This window comes from Taudactylus pleione, unplaced genomic scaffold (assembly GCF_031769625.1).
Source record: "Taudactylus pleione unplaced genomic scaffold, aTauple2 ptg000969l, whole genome shotgun sequence".
In the NCBI taxonomy this organism is placed as follows: Eukaryota; Metazoa; Chordata; class Amphibia; order Anura; family Myobatrachidae; genus Taudactylus; species Taudactylus pleione.
The window spans coordinates 2,644,988-2,667,306 of record NW_028285370.1 but is presented as its reverse complement, the minus strand read 5'-3'; the positions used below and the strand labels follow the sequence as shown (position 1 = coordinate 2,667,306).

Genomic DNA, 22,319 nt, shown 5'->3' with positions numbered 1-22,319 from the left:
ATGGAGAGTAAAGAGTAGAAGAAAATGTAAAGACAAGCACATTCTAGCTGTTGCCTGCAGCTTCGCCCATGATGAAGTTGCTTCTGCCAACATTTTTTTTATTTGGGGGGTTTTAGTTGTATTGCTTTGCATAGGGGCCCTGTTGTGGGAGTGGCCCACGTGACCAGCAGCGCTATTATTATTATATATATGCAAACAATAATATAAATATATTATATTATTATTTGCATGGTGCTACAAGGGTTCCGCAATGCATTACAAAGTACATAAATAAATAAGCGCAAAAGAAAACAGTTATTAACAGTACCAACCAATGTAGGCTAACGACATGGTTTATAAACATTGCTGCATTATAATAATAATAATTTTATTTATATAGTGCTTTTCTCCCGCAGGACTCAGTCGCTTTACAGACATCAGAAAACATGGTCAATTGTACAAGGATTTGGTGTTGCACAAAACAGAAAACCACACAGAGATAAATAATTGCATTAGCGATCATAACGCAGAAATAAGCAGCAGGGCGCCAGCAACCAAAGCGTTAGGTGCTGTTGTGGGAAGATAGGAGTAAATGACAGTATGAGTAAGGGAAGGAGAAGCACACGAGGGAAGAGGGCCCTGCTCGTGAGAGGAGAGGGGCAGACAGGGGTGACACATTTGGAGGCAGCGGGTTAGGATGAGAGCTGAAAGGCTTTAATGAAGTAGTGGGTCTTGTGAGCCGGTTTGAAGATTTGTAGAGACGGGAGTGGGAGGAAGTAATCAGTTGGCAGGAGAGGCGGCATGGATTTGTGAAGCGAAGTGGGCAGGCGGGAGTGTGAAGGGAGAGGAGGTCAGATGTAAATGAGAGAGGATTTGGTGAGGACTTGTAATTGAGTGTGAGACTAGTGGCAGCAGCACCTTCACCAACCACTCACACCAATGTCACTGTGTGCCCTGTGCACAGGCTGCTATGTAGCCTATCCTATTCACCAACCACTCACACCAATGTCACTGTGTGCCCTGTGCACAGACTACTATGTAACCTCTCCTATTCACCCACCACTCCCACCAATGTCACTGTGTGCCCTGTGCCCAGTCTGCTATATAATCTCTCCTATTCATCCACCTCTCACACCAATGTCACTGTGTGCCCTGTGCACAGACTGCTATGTAACCTATCCTATTCACCCACCACTCACACCCATGTCACTGTGTGCTCTGTGCAGACTGCTATATAATCTCTCCTATTCACCCACCTCTCACACCAATGTCACTGTGTGCCCTGTGCACAGACTGCTGTATAGCCTATCCTATTCACCCACCACTCACACCAATGTCACTGTGTGCCCTGTGCACAGACTGCTATGTAACCTCTCCTATTCACCCACCACTCACACCAATGTCACCGTGTGCCCTGTGCACAGACTGCTATGTAACCTCTCCTATTCACCCATCATTCACACCAATGTCACTGTGTGCCCTGTGCACAGACTGCTATGTAACCGATCCTATTCACCCACCACTCACACCAATGTCACTGTGTGCCCTGTAGCCTATCCTATTCAAGTGAACGCGGGCACAAAGCACCCCCCACCACTTTACCAGCCGACTCATGGTGCCACACCTATCTCCTGCATTGATGTCAATAAAATTAGCTTTTGTTATTGTTCAGCTTTAACTTAACAGATGGAGATGAAACAAAGTGCAGGTTATTATTACTAGGAGTTTCCGCTACACAATTCTGCAGTTTAATAGTTTTTGCGCTAACTTAGAAAAAACCGACAGACACAACGTTCTTCTTATATTAGTATAGATAAAGCTGGAAAACTGTAATGCGGTACATTAGATATAGCTAAGTCTATCCATAGAGATGTGTACATCAGATCCTGAAAGGGATAGTTTGGGAAGAAAGAGGGAAGGGGATTTGGGCACAGGAGAGGTCTGTTCCCCAAAGAGCAATGTGAACACGAGGGTGTAACAATAGATTCATCTAGTGTAATATAAAGACAATAACCTAATAACTAACAATCTGAAGAAAGTCAAAAGCAACCACAGGACCTTTCCTCCCATCTGTCTGATTTTGAAAAAAATGAATGTACAGGAGAAACGTGATTGGGTGCGTTGGGTTTTGTCATTTAAAAATATTTGCTTTAATATCGGGATTTTGTACCCGCAGGAGTTACAAAAGGAAATTGAGACAAGCTCATATTTATTTATTTATTACCAGTTATTTATATAGCGCACACATATTCCGCAGCGCTGTACAGAGAATATGGGCCAAATGTAATAGGTAGTCAGTTTTGGTAAATTGCGAGTTTTGTGCTAAACTCGCAATTTTTCACAACTCTCCAATGTAATAGGGTGTCAGTGCACTCGCATTTTTCAGTTACTAGAAATCCCCATTCTCAAACTCGCATCCAGATGTTTTCACATTGAAACCAATCAACTCGCCCAATGTAATAGGGTGTCTGTTTTAGACTCGCAAATAAAAGATTACCAAAAGTCCCCAAATAATCGACCTGCTTCAGGCTAGCATCACAGAGCTCTTTCTAGCGGGGGGATAATGCCGCAGCCAGGGAAAACCTTTCACCAGTTTCCCCGGCCAAAGCATTACCCCTGACCGCTAATCAGCCCAGGCCGGGTATCCCTGGGGAGTTGGGGACCCCCCCCAATAAAGGGGTCCCCCTCTCCAGAGCACCCCAGGCCTAGACTGATAGCCCGGGGCTATCCCCGGCACACTAGGGCTGTGGGTGCTGGGTTGATAGTGTTAGCGTTTTGTGTAAAATAAAGGTTTAAATATTGTCTTTAGTTGTAGAACCACAAGTACCAGCAAGCCTCCCCCGCATGCTAGTATTTGGCGAACCACAAATACCAGCATGCGGGGCATTACGGGCCCGCTGGAACTTGTAGTTGTACAACTAAAGAAATACATAAAAAAAACAAACACACCGTGAAAGTAACATTTTAATAAAACATACATGCACACTCACACACTCACACATACTCACCTAGTATCCAAAGTAATCCATAGGGATATCTGAAATAAAAATCCATACTCACCTCTCCTATGCGAAGATCGCGTCCTTTTGTCCAAGTAGGCATCCAAAGGGTTAAAAACAAAATTCGGAAAAATACCGTGCCATGCCGGACTGAGCAAAGGTGTGTGTGTGTACACATACCTTGGCTCCGCGTAAATGACCGGGGCACACGTGTGCCCCTTCATTGAAGGTGCCGACAGCCAATCAGCGGGCATCTCCGTCGGAGCAGCTCTCCGATTGGCTGAATGCGGTCAGCCTGTGTTCCTCACAGACTTCTATGGTGAGAATTCACCATTCATGCTACATCGTATCCACAAGGTTAATTGAGTTTAATCTTGTGGTTACATCATTGATACAATGTTGCGACATTTAATGTTGCACATTTTACTGCTAGTCGCAGGGAACAACTCGCCTAAACTCGCAAATGGAGTAGCCTCGAGCTGAAAGGTTCGCAGTTTATTGAATTTGCGAGTAACAGCGCAAACTCGCACCTTTAAAAAATGCGAGAAGTTACTAAAACAGACACCCTATTACATCTGGCCCTATATGTCCATTCACGCATGTGGCATTGATAATCTATATTCCCTACCACATGCATACACACACATACACACTAGGGGTAATATTAGCTGGGAGCCAATTAACCTACCAGTATATTTTTGGAGTGTGGGAGGAAACTGGAGTACTCGGAGGAAACCCAAGCAAGCACAGGGAGAATATACAAACTCCACACAGATAGAGCTCTAGTGGGAATTGAACCCACAACCTCAGTCCTGTGAGGCATTAATGCTAACCATTACACCGTCTGTGCTGACATATATGTCCCCACAGCTCAGTGCACAGCTAGGGATGTCCCAGGTGACCACATCTGGTGTGGCAGTATGGTGATACTGCATCACACAGGTTGCATGTCCACTCAATAATGGTTCCCTATAGGAGATGCTAACAGTCAATGTGGCAGTTTGGTGTACTCCAGCTGTCCCTGCTATTCATGTGTAATTAGGTGACTGTATATGTATATAGATTGTATAACGCCAATTTGGTACACAGACAGGCAGGGGGAATTTGGCACAGGGGTACTGAGAGGCTGTGTCCACCATGGATGGCTGTTAGAATGGGTGAGGGGCAGAGCCAGGACATTACGACAGGTGAGTGAAGACCAGTCACTGCAATATAATTAACCCAAAATCGGTCTACACAGTGGCTTATGTTATGGACAATGGCGGCTTTGCTTCCACTATGTACATACATTGGAGAACACCCACATTCCTATTGAACACAATTTGCAGAACACTTTATTAGATTTTTGGCTTGGGACAGAAACGCTCAGCCTGCTAGCACACCCCGTCCACTCCTGTCATTTATTTCTCCAGCTGCTGGTTGGATACTCAAGTCTAAAATAACTGGTGACAGCCATAGTGTCCTCTTACTGTTTTTACTGCCTTCCCCATGCCAACATCATACTGCTGCGCCAATTCACGTGCTTGTCCAGAAAGACAGATGCCTGTTATATTCCATGGCAGGAGTGGCTTACCCCTGCACCCCTGTATTGCTTCCACTACATGAGTGACCCTCCAATTTCCATTCCAGCAGATCATAACTCTGTGACTACACAAAACAACTCCAACTTATATATACTCTGACAGTTACTTATATACTGTTTGCTGCGGGCTGCCTTTTGGTTTCACAAGCACGTAACAAAACTTCACTTGTACATTGCCACGAAATGACGCTGAACTGTTGCACATACTTAGCATGTGTGTACTTGCATCAAAGATGTATAAAAAGCATTAAAAAAAAATCTATGTTACATTGGTTTACATTCCTAAAAATTGTAATACTGTACTGTAGGGAAAGGGTCAGAGAATCTCTGTGGGGCAGGAGGGGGTCACATATCACTTCTGTCTGTCTGTCTGTGCCGGCCAACTTTTCTATCCACTCACAGAAATTTCCTTGAAAGAGTAAATATAGAACATGGGCACTACTGTGTGTAACGTGACCCTGGGAAACTGTTTAAAGACCCAAGGGCACCCCCTGCTCACTCTCAGCAGACCCCTGGCTTGTGTACCTGCTGGCATACTGAATACATAATAACTTCTCTTTATCTTTTATTTATTTTTTTAAACATGGGGCCCATCTCCGAGATGTGTGCGATGCCGATATTTAAGGAGATCGAGCGATTGTTTGCCACTGCGCGAATGCCGCACTGCGTGCGCACAATGATTGTTCTATGATCACGCTCGCACGGAGGACACAGGTGGCCAGCGTTTGGGGGAGGTAACGGGAGGTGGCTAAGCAAACGCAGGCGTGTCAGGACCGTTTACGTTCTGTTCCATAAATCAGCCACTGCGATCTCCATCACAGCATGAGAGCACGCGGCGTGTCAGGAGAGACGCAGTGTTTCAGGCAGGTCAGACTTCACTTACAAGCTGCATAGCTGCCCGATCTGCATCAAAATTCCGGCCAGCATCCGGACAGGGTTAGGATACAGACACTTGCCGGTAGGTTTCCTAACAAAGCCCCTCCCCCCGCACCATAAACCTGATGCCGCGTATCCAGTAGACGATATAATGAACGATTTCGTTATCGTTCATTATATCGTGCAGTGGATCTGCCGTCAACGACCAGCGATGCGTGTTCCCGCTGGTCGTTGACGACGACGCTCATCGCCCATACTTGCAGGGCAACCTGACGATATATCGTTCAGTGTGTGTGCTCAGTGTCGTTAAGGACATTGAGCACACCACTGACAGGGACACACTACACGATATCGCTCATGGAGCGAATCGTGTAGTGGATACGTGGCATAACCCTCCCCCCAACCCCGCTACTTACTTTCGGGATGCCGGCGGTCGGGATGCCAGTGCTGGGATTCTAAGCGCAGACATCCCCTGTGACGGGATACTGAACATATCCAGTCGTTGGGATATGAGAAGTAGGGGGGTCCCTATACTCGGCTTAGCTTTGGAAGACATTAGCATATTTTATAAACTGAAGAGGTTGCAGTTGCGATTGCATTAGCATAAGTCTCGGAATCAGATCCGTAAACATAAGAGGATTTCCATACTAGCTGAATCAATTCCATGCATTCACCTTACAGAGATGTGATACGGGGAAGGTTGGAATCATCGATCACTATGGCTATAGGAGGCACAAGACATAACAGGACCTGGTTACAATTCTGGGAACTTTAAGTCTGGGAGACTCTGCGAGGGTGTCCCATTTTACCTGCACTGTTTTCTGGGCATGATTCAGAGCCTAACGCTATTTGCGGACGGTCGTTCCAAAAAAGGGGCCGGCTATTTAAATTGAGCGCTCGCTCATTGCGGTTTGTTGACGCCTCTATGTCTGAGCGAGCGAACGAAAAATGCGCTCGCTATTTTGTAAAGACGCCCCTTTGCCGTTCGCATCACACGTCATCTCCGGTATTTATTAGATTAATCGGGAACATCGAAAGGCATCTGAACTGCTCGCAGTGCTTGTGGTAGGTAGGTTTTTCCTACCACAATCACTGCGAGCAATTCAGGCTAAAAGACAACCAAGTGACGTGGTCGATGACGCTCCTTTACTAATTATGCACTCCCATTAAACGTCCTTTTTACCGTTAGGCACGCCTGCGTTCGGATCTCCACTCCCCCGTTTTCAAGCACCTTCCCCTGTTACCACCCACAAACGGTACATTCTGTCACTCAAATTAGCAGCCCCTCGCTGTTTTGCGAGCGCTCGATTTCCAACCGCACTGACTGGTTTGCGCATGCGCATTAAGACTAGGGATGTGCAGGCTCGGATAGGTTCGAGTTTGCACGTGGAGTTCGGATTTTTCCCTCCAAAAAAACGGAACTCAGAACGAGGCAAAACGTCATCTTAAATGGACGAACATCATCATTCCTGGACAAAAGACCAGGAATGATGATGTTCGTCCATGTAAGATGACGTTTTGCCTCGTTCTGAGTTCCGTTTTTTTGGAGGGAAAAATCCGAACTCCACGTGCAAACTCGAACCTATCCGAGCCTGCACATCCCTAATTAAGACCCATACGCATGCGCAGTTGTGCGAACATCACTCATAGCGAACGAGCGGCCGCTTACGAGCGGCTCTGAATCAGGCCCTCTGTCCCAATGATTCTATTACACAACATAGCCTTTGTGCACATGGCGTGGCGTACAAAAATAGTGTCACATTAAAAGCTCACAAATAGGGATTAATATAACCAATAGTTCACTCAAATCGGGGAGATATTAAGATGAAATAATTCCCAAATAAGGCACTCAGTAAAGGACTATACCCAAAAATTTCCAAAAGGGGCGGGTTTACGTGTGGAAGGGGTGTGTTTATTTGTAAAAGGGGTGTGTTTACTTGTAAAATGGGCAGGTTAAATCAGTGGAACCACAGTGCAATATTTAGGAAAGGTGAGCAGCACTTCCAATGAAAATCGGGTGCCAATAATACACTTGACTTGGAGTAGGACAAGGACAATGTGCTACTCAGGGGGCATTCACAGATAAGGTATTTCTACCTGTTTTCCTTCTGAACTGCTTTTGCACAATATATTTATCATCTGTGCAATCTCCTTATAATGTCCTTTATTATGGTAAGCCATCATTAAAACTTTGGGTTCGATTAGGAGATACTGGAATGGGATTTTAGGATACATGCTGAGAGCAGGTGGATGCCTCCTTGTACTCTCACTGAAAAGGTAGAGGTGGCCAGGATAATACCATGATCTACAGATCCCTCCAATGCTCAGGGCAGTTATTATAGAAAGAATTACTAGGCGAGAGGAGGAGGCTCCGTTCCTGGGGACACATCTGTATCTCTAGGAGCAGGAGCCAGTGGATAAAATGGAGGATTTACATTTCTATGGCCGCAGGTGACACAATAGTGTAGGTTGTGCATTATCTGCTATAGAGACTTAATAATTCAATGGGTTCAGTAAATGTTGAGATGAAATGCCAGGGATCAGGCGAGGTCTGTGATAAATAGTAAATATAGAATAGGAACAGACGTGGACCAAATGGCCCTGCTCCGCTGTCACTGCTGATCTATGCATTTGTCTGTCAGACTGAATGCACTATTCACATTATTGTCTGTATCTCAGGATGTCGCTACACCCCCCCAACCCCGAAATAAAAAAGGTTTCTCCCAATTCCTTTACAGAGGATGACTCATGCCGGCCCCATACAGAGACCCTACACAGAGCCCCCCTGAGTCATCCCACCTCCCTGTTCTATGTCAGCTCTGGATGCCCATCTCGCTCTCCCTTTCCAGTTCTATTTCTCTCCACATTTGGAGGATTTGGCTTGGAGGGACCCAGCTGTTGCCACGTGCGTAACTACAAAGTGCCCTCGTGAGAGAACACGTCCAAAAGGCAACTGAAGCACAAACAAGCCGTCCGGAGAGCGCAGAGAGATGGAGTCGTGAGCTCAGAGAACATATGGGTTCCTGACAAAATAGTCAACAACCACACAGGCAGGTCAGCTGGCCACGTGTCTATCCACATGTCCGGCCTCGGTGCTCTGCTCTACGGCTACCGCGCCGGTACCAAACCAAAGCTTACACTCAAGTTCTATATAAACGGGAGTACCAGGAGTCCGTGCTACAAATGTACCATAAAAATGTGTGTATTTCGTAAATGATCCTTTATATACAGCGTGTGTATTAAATATGGTAGGGGTATGTGATTACGATGTCGCCATTCAGCATGTTGACATTCACAATGTCACTGTGTCAACATGGATGGCATGTCGACATCATTAATTTCGACACTGACAGAATATCGACAGTGGAAATATTGACATTGACATGATGTCGACATTTCTAGGAGGCTTATGGTTACCTTTTAGGTTAGGGTTAGGGAGACGGGCATTAGCCTAAAGTCGCAGAAGAAACTACAGCAAAAGAGTCAGACTCAGCCCCTAAGTGTACTAAACACAAAACAACTAGTAGATGAGATAAACATTGAATTGTCATGTCGAACACATGGGGGGGGGGGGGGTATATTTACGAAGATGGGAGTTCTATATAGAAGTGATGTTGCCCATAGCAACCAGATTGTACTTCTCATTTATTAAGCACCTACTAGAAGATAATACCTGGAATCTGATTGGCTGTTATGGGCAACATCACTACTTAAATAGAACTCCCATCTTAGTAAATTTAGCCCTGAAAGTATAATCAATGAGGACATGAGTTTCATTAGCTTTCATAAACTGCCCATTCGCAATGTACGATATGTTCTTTGTTCATTCCTGTTCTAGAAACACTTGTATATCCCTGTAGTGAGAATCAGACTTGTCCTGGGACAGCAGCATAGTGCTAATATGTAGAGGGTTTATAGAGGACAGCAAGTGCGTCCTCACATGCACACGCTCATTCGCGAGCCAGCAGTAGGGACACAAAGCGGGATCTGGGAATTTAGCCTGTCCCGGGAGTCCAGGAGGTCTCCCAATGATTTTTAAGTCTCAAGAAGGAGCACCAGTGACATTAGCTAGAGTTCTCTAACCTGAGTGTGTCCTATGTATACTAGTGCTTCAGTTCTCACATGTGCCAGGCCACTCATTCCACTGCATACAGTAATACACGGATTGCCTTTCAACGTTATATTTATATTGCTGTTTTACAATTTCCTAACTGATAGATTTTTAACAATAACATCCTTCATTACCAGCAAGTAAAAGGATGTTATTTATAGCTGAAATAGCCTAGGATAATGCACAGACAGTTCTATTACAGCCAGTCGTGGTTCCCGAATGACCGATAGAAACAGAATTTACCAATGCGCTATAAAACACAACAGGACTTTCAGCATGTTTAGCAAAAACTAATAGAGCAGGATTACAACATTCTGACCCATTACACATGGTGGAAACAATCTCTCCCTGGCCCCACAATGAATGAATCCCTCACCGCATACTTTATATTGAACTAATACTCTGCTGACCTGAAATACAGTTATAATAAAAACTGATGATAACTAAGGTTGTCTGATCCCTGGGCTAGTGTCCTGATATGGACAAGCCAGGCAAAGTAACTAATACTTTGCAACCACTTTAAGGGGCCTATGCATTACACAACTTTCTGAACGATTCGACCAAAACCAGGAGGTTAATGGATAGCCGGCAAGGACCAGCAACGCCAGGTTCCACATGTTAGCAGATAGGGAGGTCGGTCTCCTGCACTGAATTATGGTTCAGTGAATGCCGTTCAGTGCGGGCACCGCACCCAGTGACCTGAAGGACTGAACGCTAGACATTCACTTTATCAGGTCGCGTAATGGATAGGCCCATTTAAAGACACTTCTCTTTCCCGCAGAAAATACTGTCATTTTACCCAATGTTTTTTTGGCAGCTAACTAAAATCACAATTTTATGAAGAACATTGAGAGTAGCTGAATCATACTATTATAAATCTATATGCAGGAAAATCTGAGACGGTCAGAAACACTAGTAAGAAACACTGGTAAGAATAAGCGATGACTACATCTGTGTGCTAGAGAGCATCCGCCATTTTGTTGTAGCACAGATCTTTATCCTGCTAAATAAATGCGTCACTGTATAACACTTATGTTCTATAAGTAGCTAATTAATGAATTTCAATAATTACAGAAAGTTTAAATCAATTGGAGATAATGTATGACCCAATATTCTTACTTGCCTGCGGATGTTCCTTCATCTTGGTCCACGGTAAATCTCACTGGCTAGGCACACTAGTGTATTATAAATGGGACAACAAATTAAAATGGCTAATAATCTGTAGCACACGTGTGAAAGCACTCATAAGTGGAAATCAGAGATGAATCCAGCAATCGTATTATTATTCTGGGCATTACTCCTCAGACGTTAAAGTTACCAGACGCCTCGACACACATTTTACAAAATTGACTGTTTAATGAACTATTTGGGACATTGGCTGGGTGGGTGGGTGAAGGAGGGAAGGTGATCTCAGCAGGCGTCAGGGCGGGTAAAGGTGGATCTGTTACACCGTGTGACAGCAGCAGAGCGAGGTGACACTGTGGTGGGAAATCTCATACAGATAACGTAATGCTGCGTCAGCGCCCCCCTGAGGCAGAGTTTCCAGGTCATAGGCCTATTGTACATGTTCGGATGATTGCCTGCAATTGTGCCCATCTGTGGCTTCTCCTCACCCTAGGCTAATGATCTCACAACGCTGCGCTGTGCACTGATCTCTGCTCCTAACAGGGAGAGAAATTAGTGAATTAACCGCTTGACTACAGAAGATTCATTTCTATATGTACAGAGCCTGCAGAGGGATGTACAGGTGATATGACAACACTATTCTATATGGCTGATGTTATTAACCATTAAATCTGTATAGACTTCATTATAATGGATTTGGGTCACAGGCTTTGAAATGACAACACATCCACATCCTCTCTCTCAGGCACTGTGCCCCCACCCCATCCCACCTTGGTTATTGCCATCTCCCTGATTTATCCATTAAGCAGTAATGGGATACAATCTATATATCTCCCTCACACGGACTGATCTCCCTCAGTTACAAATCACTTTGTATTTCACCTTCAAAGACTCATCTCATCCAATTTACACTTCAACCCTGACTGTGCCATATGCTGCTATATCGCCCATCTGCCATGTCCCCCGTCCGCCGCGCACTGCCAGCGTAACCTCCTCCCGGCAATAAACGCAGACATAAAATGTGAGTCAGAGACCCTAGGAGGTAACTAATAATAGCAGAAAATCAAGCTAGGTACAAATTTACACCTGGACCACCCATGTTGTGATGCAAGGGGACAAATGCTAATTTTGGGCTTGATTCGTTACGGATCGCAACTGCGATTAAGCACGCAATCGGCTGATTGTTGCAATCTGTGCATGCATCGCAGCACGCGTGCGCGAACTAGCCAGTGCGATCGGGACTGTGGCCCTGATTCAGAGCCGGACGCTCTTTCAGAGCGCTTGCTCTGAATCAGGGCGGCTTTTTTTTTGTGTGTGTGTTAGCCTCCTGGCCGCTCGCTAAGCTGCGGGTGACCACCCACAGCTTTTGCGAGGGGCCAGGTGATGGTCGTGACCATCGGGGCTTGCGACGAGACCCTTGTGGTAGGGTCTCGTTCCCGCAAGCCCCAGTGAGCTTCCTGCTCTAAATAGAGCAGGAACTCACCACTGACATCACTGGTGATGTCAGTGGTGCCTCCCACAAAAGGCAGGCCTTCCTTCGGGAACGCCTCCGTTTGTGTAGCCACCCCCCCTGTACACCTCCAAAACGGGGAAAGCTGTCAATCACAATCAACAGCTGTCCCATTTTGGCGCTGGCCGGGTCTCGCGCATGCGCACGCCGGAGGAGACGCATGCGCAGGGGGCAAACATCGACCCGCTTGCGAGCGGTTCTGAATCAGCCCCTGTGATCGCAGAGACTACGGAGGCCCATCGCAGAGTGATAGACAGGAAGTGCCGTTTGGGGGAGGTGACGGGGAAGGAGGTCGGCGAAACGCAGGCGTGCCAGTGCATTTGAACGCCGTTGCAGGGGCGTGCATAATTGATCCACTGCGATGCCATACGCAGCTCGAGTGCTCACTGCGTACGAGGAAGTTAGCAATTTCTGAGTAAGGTCAGAGCTTGTGCCAGTGTGCGTGAGGCTGCGATGGTACTCGATGTTACCGATGGTTTCGCAGCCATGTTGAACATTACGGATGTGTGTAAGGTAAGGCGGGCGTCCTTATGTAGTGCTGCGATGGCATAGCGATCGCAATGGATTAGCATAATATCGCAGTGAGACTGCATGTGTAATCGCAGCCACAATCCGTATAGAATCAGACCCTTTATTCTGTATTATGGGAATATACTGCATTCTGCAGACAAATGCTGGGCAGCTTTATTTTAACATGGTTCGTTCAAGTACAAATTTTCTGATAATCTTCATAAGTCTCTAAGGTGATTGCTGTAATAAATAAATCATATAGAAAATGGGCCTCTTGTATTCCCTTTTGTGTATAAATAAATCATAATCGTCTTTCTTGTCAGTGCTTTCCATTTAAATAATTAATTTTAAATGTTTAATGACAACATAAGTTACAGCTTAAGCAAATGTTAATTTTGCTGTTGGCTATTAAAAATACAGCAAATGTCATTTAATGTAAGACAAATAAATTAAGAGGACAATCTGTGCTTCGTTATATTTGAGCTGCCTGTAGTGTAAATACAAGCCCCCGATAGAAATAGGCGATGCTATGGGGCCTATTTATTATGAACAGCCCTTTTTTTTATCACTGCTTATCAATGTGAGAAAACAAAAATCCCTTATCGTGGGTGTGGAATGTAATGTGTGACAGAATGTCATGTGGATGTTCTGTGTCGACATTCTAAATGTTGACATAATGACTACATACCCTTATAACCACAATTAGTCAAAACGATATATCAAATGGGCTGTTTGAAAAAAAAAAAAAGGTGGGGCAGTTGATTCACAGCGATACAGGACAGATTTATTTATTGACAGTTTCTTATATAGCGCAGCATACTCCGTTGCGCTTTACAATCGGAAACATTTATAGAACAAAACAGGGTAATAACAGACAGACATAAAGGTAAGAGGGCCCTGCTTGCAAGCTTACAATCTACAGGGAAATAGCCATTGATACACAAGGTTATAAATTGCAATTTGGTCCGGCCAGAATGCACAGTTTCTTGGTGGGCTGCGTGATCCAGTCACACAAGAATGTCAGCCAAACGTCAGGAGGATGTGAAAGAAAGACAATGTGTGAAGTTATGTGTGGACTGTGAGAGGGGATGTAATAAGACATGGAAGCTATGAAGGTTATGTGGTCGGTTCTGGAATCTGATAGGCTTGTCTGAAGAGGTGAGTTTTCAGGGAACGCTTGAAGGATTGAAGACTAGAGGTAAGTCTTACTGTGCGTGGTAAGGCATTCCATAGAGTGGGTGCAGCCTGAAGAAAGTCCTGTAACCGTAAATGGGAGCAAGTAATGCGTGGGGATGAGAGACGCAGACCTTGTGCTGAGCGGAGAGGTCGGGTTGGGAGATATTTTGACATGAGTGAAGAGATGTATGTTGGTGTAATTTGGTTAATGGTCTTATGTGTAAGTAACAGTATTTTGTATTGAATACGGTAGAAAACCGGCAACCAATGGAGGGACTGACAGAGTGGAGCAGCAGACGATGAACGTTTGGCAAGGAAGATAAGCCTCGTAGCTGCATTCATAATGGATTGTAATGGCGATACCCTGTTTTTGGGAAGACCAGTAAGGAGACTATTGCAATAGTCAATGCGGGAAATAATCAGTGCATGGATTAGAGTTTTTGCAGTGTCTTGTGTGAGATATGGTCGAATTTTGGATATGTTTTTTTGGATGTATGTAACATGATTTTGAGACAGATTGAATGTGGGGAACAAAGAACAGTTCAGAGTCAAGTATGACACCTAGGCAGCGAGCTAGTGTGGCAGGGTGGATTGTTGAGTTATCAACAGTGATAAAGAGATCAGGTTGGTAACTGTTATTGGCCGGTGGAAAAATAATTAATTCTGTTTTAGAAATATTAAGTTTCAGGTGGCGAGATTACATCCAAGATGAAATGGCAGAAATACATTCAGTGACACGGACCAATACAGATGGTGATAAATCTGGAGAGGATAGGTAGATTTGAGTATCATCCGCAAACAGATGGTACTGAAATCCAAAACAGCGGATTAGTTTGCCAAGATAGGTGGTATAGATTGAGAATAGCAAAGGACCTAAGACAGAGTCTTGCAGTACTCCAACTGATAAAGGTAGCAAAGAGGAGGCAGAATCCGAAAAACAAACAGAAAAAGAGCAATCAGATAGGTAGGAAGAGAACCAAGAAAGAGCCGTGTCCTTAAGACCTAGGGATTGTAATGTCTACAGTGTCAAAAGCAGCAGAGAGATCTAGAAGAATTAGGAGCGAGTAATGGCCTTTAGCCTTGGCAGTGACCAGATCATTTACTACCTTAGTCAATGCGGTCTCCGTGGAGTGCTGGGAACGAAAGCCAGACTGAAGTGGGTCCAATAAGTTGTGGGAGTAAAGAATGTGTGTGAGGCAAGTGTAGACAAGTCTCTCCAGTAGCTTGGAGGGGCATGGGAGCTGGGAGATAGGACGGTAATTTGAGAGAGTGTTAGGGTCAGAATTTTGTTGTTTCAGAATGGGAGTAATCACTGCATGCTTGAACAGTGATGGAAAGATGCCAGTAGAGAGAGATTAGATTTTATTTAGGGTTGGGATGAGCACAGGAGACAGACCTTTACTGATTTGTGAGGGTATAATATCTAGAGGAGAGGTAATACAGTAGGAGGATGAGAAGAGGGAAGATACTTCATCTTTATTTGTGAGGTCAAATGAAGAGAAAGTGCCAGAGGGTTCAGGTAGGGAATTGAGCAGGTCACAAGCTGAGGAAGAACATACCATTTTAATTTGGGATATTTTCAATCTTGTCCTTAAAATAGGAAGCAAGATCATGCGCACAGAAGGTAGCAGGTGGCTTGGGTGAGGGAGGGGCAAGAAGAAGTTTAAATGTATTAAAAAGTCGCTTGGGGTTAGAGGCTTGAGCAGAGATAAGAGACTGGAAATATGTTTGTTTGGCAGTGTCCAGAGCAGCACGATAAAAGTTGTATATAGTCTTATATGTGAGAAAGTCACATGGAGTACAAGACTTTCGCCACTGACGTTCTACTTTACGTGTGAGTTTTTATAGATGCCTTGTTAAGTTAGAATGCCACGGCTGACGTCTAAGTCTACGCGGAGTGTGATGGGTAGCTGGAGCTACTTCGAGAGCTTTTACTAGAATCTGGTTTAGGTGTGATACAGCAGTCTCAGGAGAAGTGAATGTAGAAATTGGTGAGAGTCGTTGTTGTAGAGAGGTAGATAGTTGTTGAAAGTTAATAGCATTAATATTTCTGCGGGTTTTAGAACGTTTGGTTGATTTCACTGACATTGAGGTTGATGTAATGGAGGAGAGTGTGCAGGTGATAAGGTTGTGATCTGAGAGAGGGAAAGGAGCATTAGTGAAATCAGAAACGGAGCATAGTCTGGTAAATACAAGATCAAGGCAGTGGCCCTCCTTATGAGTAGAGGAGTCAGTCCATTGGGAGAGGCCAAGAGAGGAGGTTAGAGAGAGTAGTTTGGAGGCATGAGGAGATTGTGGACTGTCAATGGGTATATTGAAATCACCCATAATGATGGTGGAGATGAGGATAGGAAGTGAGGGAGCCAGGCTGAAAAATGTTTCAGACATTGTGGAAGTGGCCCAGGCGGGCGATAGATAGCAGCAACTCGCAGAGAGAAAGAGGTGAAAGTCCTGATAGAATGTACTTCAAATGATGTAAATGTGAGTGAAGGTACCTGTGGGAGAACTGTGAATGTGAAAGATTGGGAGCATAATATTCCTATCCCACCTCCTTTACAATTACCAGGCCTGGAGGTGTGTGAGAAGTGTAGGTTACCATGTGAAAGTGCAGCAGGGGAGACAGTGTCTGATTGTGTGAGCCATGTTTCTGTTATTGCCAGAAGGTTGAGGTTAGTTGAAATAAAGAGGTCATGGATGGATGTTAGTTTGTTGCAGACAGAACATGCATTCCATAAGGCACATTTTAGTGACTTGGAGGGTGAAGGGAGGCACGCAATGTTTATGATGTTAGCTGGATTTATAGTTCGCTGTTGCATGTGCGTCAGGCCTGGATTTGGAGATATGTCACCAGCTAATAGAAGCAACAGGAGAGACATATAAATATATTTGGTACGATTGGTTTGAATTATTTTTATGGCGAGAGGTTGTGGATGTTATTGTCAATGTGTATAGATAATTTAAAAGTTCATGTGTGTTTGTAAGAGGAGAGAAACGTAATGAGGCAGCAATATGTACCGAAGGTTGAGCTGCAGGGAGAGTAAAGGATGTAGTAGTCTTTAAGATGATTCCATGGAGTGAGATCTTTAATAGAAGTTTTTGATAAATTTTTTCTAAACTTTCAAAAATGTACAACACGCAAACTACTGTTAAGGAATGATATTGTAATTAAGTTGTCAAAAAAGGAAAAGAAAAGTTTGTCTTAACATGTGGTGCACATATTTTAGATTAGTATAAAACAGATAAATCTTTATTAGGTATACATTAAAAAGATTGGTGCGTATAACACCAAGATCAGCGAAATATCAGTTAAAAAACAAGGTGATATAATGTGAGGATAGTGAAAAAGTGTTCGTGAGAATAACTTTATATGTTTTTATTTTTAATAAAAAATGCCCCGCCGTGTGTCTCAATTTATTAATGCCTGTTATTATGATATGTAATAATATTAAATGATGATATAATCACAGTATAAGTGATCCAGGAATATCCACGTGTTGCAAGAGATATATTGCCATACCAGTATAGGGATCTCCCTGGATGAAGGGGGTACCCTTCTACCCAATGATATCACGTATATTGAGTATCACAAAAATGCCTGTTTGTTTGCATGTTATGTTGATAAATGATATCTACTGATATTAATAACCCATCATTAGATTAGTGCATACACATACAATTTCAGATGATTACTGGATCAGATTATATATTTCCCTATGGGATAGCTGTTATGTAGTATCTGGTCCAATGGTTTAAATGGGGAGACAAGAAAGGAAGCTCCTATTCAATTTTATATTAATTTATCTGTTCCCCATATAGTAATGGTATATTGTGATGAGTAAATCATTCATACAGTATATGACATCCGTTTTAATCCCCAAACACAAATGCATAAGGTAATTGTTATAGATAAATTCTGCTAATTTGGGGATTATCTGTGTTATACTAACTAATCAGTCCCCCAAACGCAAATGCATGGGATGGTTATTTATAAATGGATTCCAGCAGTATAAAAATTCCTCTGTAACTAATATAACATTAGTTACATTAATAACGATACATGCGTACATAAATTGCAACACTGTTGCTAATTAGACAACTGGTAAGATGGCTAAGCTCTCTCACACATACACGTCCTGACACAATGCAGGCTCCTGTGATTAAACCAAGATATTAGCGTATTACATATAGTCATATTGTGATTGCTTATTTTAGACAGGGAGCACACACGGTGGGCGTGCCGACGCGCGTTTCGCTGAGTGCTTTCTCAAGGCAAGCCGATTGCGAGCATTGCCCCAAACTTTATTCACGTAAGCAGACCAATCAGATCAGTTTCTTTGGTCACGTGACGACCGGGTCCAATCATATACCCTAATACACTTACACTACAAATTCCACATCTTATCCAATAGAATAGTCAGTTTCTTTTCCGGAGATAGAGGGTGTGTTGTGAGTAGCCAATCGGCTTCCCTTCATTCACAAATATGTCCCTACGTCAGTGTCTGATGTAGTATTATACATCGGAGTTGGAAAATGTTTTTTAACATATCATAACAATACTTCTCCGTTTCTAGTTGACTTAGTAGGAGAATAAGTTTAAGAAAATAAGGTATATCTGATGTTATTTAATAACGGGTGCTTAATATGTAGATGTCCTCTTACTAATAGTAAACAGGTTTTACCATATATTACATTAAAATAAAAAGAGTTAAAATAAACGGAGATAATCTCTATTCCACGATGGGAGTATTGGTGTATCGAATGGAGGAGTTGCATTGGTAGTAAATCGATTTAATACCGATATTATAATTAATAAAAAACTAATTCATGATATATCCTCCTAAAATTGTTAAATAATTATAAATATAATAAAATAAAATAAAAATTCTTATTAAATATCATAATGAATCTTATCTCAATATTAGGATAAGTAAATAGATGTGAAATATGAAAATGTGGATATAATGTGATCAAGATTAGTGTAGGTACAAATCTTAGTGAAATATTAATCTAATAAAATACTGTAATTAAACCTGTGACATTGAAAGTGGCAATGTGACAAATATTGAGAAATATGTTCTTAGTGCCTACATAAAACAAATAGTGACAAAAATTAATATAATATTAATTTCATCCTATGATATTGTAATTACCTTGTTGTAGATGTTGTTCAATGTTTGTTCAACCGGTTTTTAACTGTTACATAGGTTACACGTCATGTTATAACACACTTAGGACCTCATTCAGAGCCGCTCGCAAAATGCGAGCGTTCGCTCTGAATGAGGGCGGCCGCTTCTATGTGAAGAGTTGGCCTCCTGGCTGCTCGCTAGGCTGTGGGTGACCACCCACGGCTTTAGTGAGCGGCCAGGTTGATGGTCTCGTCTACCGCAAGCCCCAGTGAGCTTTCGGCTCTATTAGAGCCGGAAGCTCACCACTGACATCACGAGTGATGTCAGTGGGGCCACCCCCAAATGGCAGGCGTTCCGTCGGGAACGCCTCAGTTTGTGTAGCCACCCTCCCCCCCCTCGCCCTGCCTACAAATCGGGGCGAGCTGTCGATCACCATCGACAGCCGCCCCTTTTGTAGTGAGTCCCGGAGCGAGAGAATGTCTTTCTCGCTCCGGGGCTTGCGCACGCGCAGTGTGGCCGCTGCACATGCGCAGGGCCTCAACATCAACCCGCTTGCGAGCGGGTCTGAATAAGACCCTTAGTGCTTATAATACACGGCTGCCTCTATACTGATTCTGAACTTAAAGAAAGTCTGATTGAGAGTGAGACATTGTACACCTGAGCACAAATGCTCCACAAATCAAAGAAGAAATTTAGCACCGGGTTTGTGTAGACACAAGCAGTATCCTACAATAAACTAGGCATCACTGAACAACATCCCCCACCCAGGTAATACAATTTACAATCAAGTCATTACATCTCAATCTTTCCTAACAGAAATAAATTCCATTATACAGAAATGTAAGAATAATGGCCCTCATTCAGAGGCGCTCGCAAAATGCGAGCGCTCGCTCTGAATGAGGGCGGCCGCTTGTCTTTTGAAGTGCGGCCTCTTGGTTACCACCCACAGCTTTAGCAAGCGACCTGGTTGATGGTCGCGATGGTCAAGACCATCGCGACCATCGGGGCTTGCGACGAGACCCTTGAGGTTGGGTCTCGGCAACTGCAAGCCCCAGGGAGCTTCCTGCTCTGACTGAGCAGGAAGCTCCCCACTGACATCACTGCTCCGTTTGTGAAACCACCCCCCCCCCCCCCGCCCCGCCTACAGAACGGGTCGAGCTGTCGATCAAGATCGACAGCCGCCCCTTTTGTAGCGAGCCCGGGAGTGAGAGAATTTCTCTCTCGCTCCGGGGCTTGCGCACGCACAGTGCGGCCGCTGCGCATGCGCAGGGCCTCAACATCAACCCACTTGCGAGCGGGTCTGAATGAGGTCCAATATGTAGCTTGCTAGATGGAAATGGATAACATACTTTTTAAAAACCAAACAGCTGATCTGAGTGATTGCAAAGCACTAGTAAGATTATGCAGCTTGGAGAATGGGTAACATACCTGCAGGGATGAAAAGATTTTAGAAGTAATTTATTAATCTTGTGCTCCTCTTGAAACCTTGGTGAAAAAGCCCCCTCCTCTCTCTCCAGCGGACAGCAGTGCACTGAGCGCAGCAGCCATTTTCCTAGCGATTTCCCTACTGAGCATGCGCAAACCACCAGGAAAATGGCCACAGCAGCCATTTTCCAGGTAATTATTCCAGAGCTGATACCTCTCCAGAGTCCCACATCAGCGCTATGTATTAAAAATGTGGGTGCAGGGTGTGAGGTGTGGGCCCCCCTGGACCCAGGGGCCCGTGTGCCCCGCACATGCTGCACCCATTACAGATACGCCCCTAATGCTGCTATGCAGATGTTTCCTATAATGCTGGGTACACATTGGACGATATAATGTTCATAGATCTCCTGCTGCATTTGCATATTTGCAAGGACGGAATTGCAAAATGGCTTGTGTGCAGCTTTGCAATTCCGTCCTCTGATGAATTAGCCCCTTACTCTGTTAACGTCATGGTGAGATATCCTCTGCGATACTTGTTAGATAGGCTTCCGTTTAGGGTTAGGGTAACATCCCTTTAATCAGGGACACAAATTAATTACACAGGATCTGTGGCTCAATTTAAAACCCAATGAAATGCAGACCAGAAGTCAGCCAGCCACAGAACCTGTGTAATTCATCTGTCGATAATTAAAGGGATATTATAGCTACCCTAGTCCCTATGCAAATGGATCTTAGTGCAGGCAGAGTTATTGCCTGCAGTAACTGTTTAATGTATAGGGCAAACTACTTTCCCTGGAGAAAACTCTGCAATACAGTATTTCTGGCTTTGTTAAATTTGGCCATTAATAAAAACAAATTGACAGGGTGCAGACACCGGTTGTATCAGCTCCTCATACAGACAGGTCCAGATACTCCAACTAGTCAGCGATAGATGGAAGTGCGAAAGGATGGCACCTTCTTTATGGCATGAAAACCAGCCCTGTTATGGGCACCAATTCTGATAGCCGGTTCAAATCAGGCCGACAATAAAAGGGAGTACTTTGTGACTATTGCTGTGACTGGCAGCCCCTCGCTGAGCTGGAACGCAGGCAGGGAAAACTTGTGCTGGGTACACAGAGTCTGCAGGGGCGTAGATGGAATGTATGACCTGAGATGAAAGAGAGGACGATGTACCTGCTGTGCTCACAAAGACATAAACATGTCGGGTACAATACAGACACACAAACACGTTCCACGGGGCCTCTGAGGCCCTGACATTGGTTACCTATTTACATTTATATCCTCTGAGCAAAATACCTTTAGGTTTGTTCTGCAGGTACAATGCAACTCAATTATCCATATACAATAAAATTGCTGGTGCTGGATGTGGTACGACTCGTCGACATGCAAAAAGTCAACACCAGAATATCGACAGGCTCTGAATATCAACATGGATGTTAAGACAACAACCAATATGTCGACATACTATTAGGTCGACATGATTAAAATGTTGACATTTTTAGAATGTCAACATTTAACATGTAGGCACGTTATTTCCTTATTTTAGCCTAAATCTAGCCTTAAACATAACTCATAGTCCTAAGCCTAACCATAAAAAAAATAAAATGATGTCGACATTTTGGTGTCGACATTCTGACTGTCAGCTAGTTGACCGGATACCGTTGGTGTATAGAAAAATGTATTACAATACAGGTTTAGTCTCCCATATCCACAATGCTTGGGACCAGGGGTATTTTGGATAACGGAATATTCCGTGTTTTGGAATATTTGCATATCATAATGAAATATCTTGGGAATGAGACCCCAATATACACACATAATGCATTTATTTGTTATATACAGCTTATACACACAGCCTGCAGGTCATTTTAGACAATATTTTCAATTATTTTGTGGCTCA

At 43.9% G+C, this 22,319-nt stretch overlaps 1 protein-coding gene across 8 annotated transcripts in view; it reads right to left on the bottom strand.

The window, feature by feature from the left end:
• Positions 1-22,319, bottom strand: part of SLC6A9 (solute carrier family 6 member 9) — a 164,810-nt gene that overhangs the window by 84,100 nt on the left and 58,391 nt on the right. The window contains exon 1 of one of the 8 annotated variants that reach the window (XM_088460677.1): positions 14,975-15,015. The exons of the other annotated variants lie outside the window; for them this stretch is intronic. The gene's annotated coding sequence lies outside the window, so the exon portion shown is untranslated. Of the gene's footprint in view, positions 1-14,974; positions 15,016-22,319 lie in introns of those variants that run through there. 8 annotated transcript variants of the gene reach the window in all.